The sequence below is a fragment of the Trifolium pratense genome, linkage group LG6, assembly GCF_020283565.1.
Source record: "Trifolium pratense cultivar HEN17-A07 linkage group LG6, ARS_RC_1.1, whole genome shotgun sequence".
Taxonomy (NCBI): domain Eukaryota; kingdom Viridiplantae; phylum Streptophyta; class Magnoliopsida; order Fabales; family Fabaceae; genus Trifolium; species Trifolium pratense.
This window is the reverse complement of record NC_060064.1, coordinates 16,473,537-16,475,478: the sequence shown is the minus strand read 5'-3', so window position 1 is coordinate 16,475,478 and position 1,942 is coordinate 16,473,537. Positions and strand designations below refer to the sequence as shown.

The window sequence follows — 1,942 nt, the reverse complement described above, 5'->3', positions numbered from 1 at the left end:
CGGTGACTGATATAGTGATCGCATGATATTTTGTCGGAGTCAAATCAATTTGCTTTATTAGTTTCTTTATATGATATTCATCCACTTGATTAATTGATTATATTTCAAAGGTTTGTTATTCTTGAAGTTTAACAGTTTAAGTAATAATATATTAATGTAAAAGTGATGAAAGTGTTTATTTTAAGATGAATTGGATTAAGAGTAACTTGAATGCTGATTGCTATGTTATTTAACAGATGATGATAATTGACTCTAAATTACCTTATCCAAGTGGAACTGCTACAGGTGTTCTTATTAATGGATTCCATACTCCTTAAGAAAATGTCATGGCCAAGTATGATTACGAGGCCAATTATGTTTGTGTTATTTGTCTTCTATATTTGTAATTTCAAGATGAAAACATATAAAACTAGTTTGGCATCTTTGACAGGAAGTAACTTAAGGGTTTCACGCAATTCTTCTCACTCAGTTTGCTTTGGTCTTTCTTCCAATGGTTCTATGCTGGTGGAGACCAATGTGGATTTGGTCAGTTTCCTACTTTCGGGTGGAAAGCGTGGAAAAACACGTGTGTGCTTTGATTCTATCTCTTTTTTTAATAGGCAAATGTTAGTATATTAGTGTTATGTTAGTATTTTCTCTTTTGTCAGGGTTGAACCGGTCCTTTAACTTCAACTTCTGTAACTCTCTTTTTAGTTTTATGAATCGGAACTATGAAACATTTGTCGATTGTATTGATTTGAATGTTTGATTTTTTTGCAGATTATTTTACTTTGATTTCAGCATGACTTATGTTGGAGCAGGAATGATCTGTTCTCATCTTGTCAATTTATCATTGTTTTTCGGTGTTGTGGTTTCATGGGGCATTATGTGGCCATTGATCAGAGTACTTAAAGGAAGTTGGTTCTCTGAAAGTTTACCGGAGAGTAGCATGAAGAGTCTTAATGGTTATAAGGTCTTTGAATGAACACAAATTGAAGGACACACTATTAGAACTAACATGATTTCAGTTTTGATTTTTTTCCATTTTAAGCCTTAACTTTCCTTTATTTTCATGATGCAGGTTTTTATTTCCATTGCATTAATCCTTGGTGATGAACTCTACAATTTTATCAAAATTATATATTTTAGTGCCTTTTTATCTTCTCTTTATTTCTTGGTTTTGTTTCCCTTTTCTATTATGTTAATGGTGTTTCCCTTGTTGATGACTTTCTATATATAAAGTCTTAGTGTATGGAGATTGTCCATTTCTTGTTTCATACCTTCTTGATTTTTCAGCATCAACCTCGGGAGTAGATGGGAGCTTGTCGGTATCTAGATTTCCCGTTGATCATGAAATCAATTTGAGGATTTATTTGTAGATGGATTCTGTTGTAAATTCAACCAATGAGGTGTGAACAATCTTTCTTTTTTTTCTTCATTAGTTTGTCATTGATTGTTAGGTAGGAGTAGGAATGTAGACAAGAGAAATGGGAAATTGATAAAAACAAACAATGATAACAGTCAATATTATTGAATGATTTAGGATTCTCCTCATATGGCTTTGCATAAAACAGAGCCCTTGCTCAAATCACTAACCTGGTCCTAGAAATGTTAATTTATAAACCACATGACTAGTTCCCTTCTTAACAAGAGCTAGTATTAAAAAACTTGACCACATACATGCAAGGTTCACTGGTAGTGTAAAACTATATGTTCATTATAGGTAGTCCATTAATCAAGAGCTTGTTGCTGCGTTTTTCTGTTTTGGTTTTAGCTCGGCGTGTTGTGTGTGTTTGCAACTTTTTGGTGTGCTCGTTTGTTTGGGCTCCTTCACCCTTGTAACTTCCTAAGTACTTCTTGTAATAAGTGGCTGAATTAAGTTATTTACATATTGTAGGTGTTCAATGATCCCACGACATTAACAAAGGAGGAGCTGTATGATTTGCGAGACCGCTGGGCAACT

At 33.6% G+C, this 1,942-nt stretch overlaps 1 long non-coding RNA gene across 1 annotated transcript; it reads left to right on the top strand.

Annotated features, from left to right (window-relative positions):
- Positions 1-360: 360 nt before the first annotated feature.
- LOC123888353 lies at positions 361-1,942 on the top strand. The gene is made up of 3 exons (XR_006802043.1): positions 361-565; positions 781-1,388; positions 1,877-1,942. It is a non-coding gene; the product is annotated as an uncharacterized LOC123888353 (long non-coding RNA).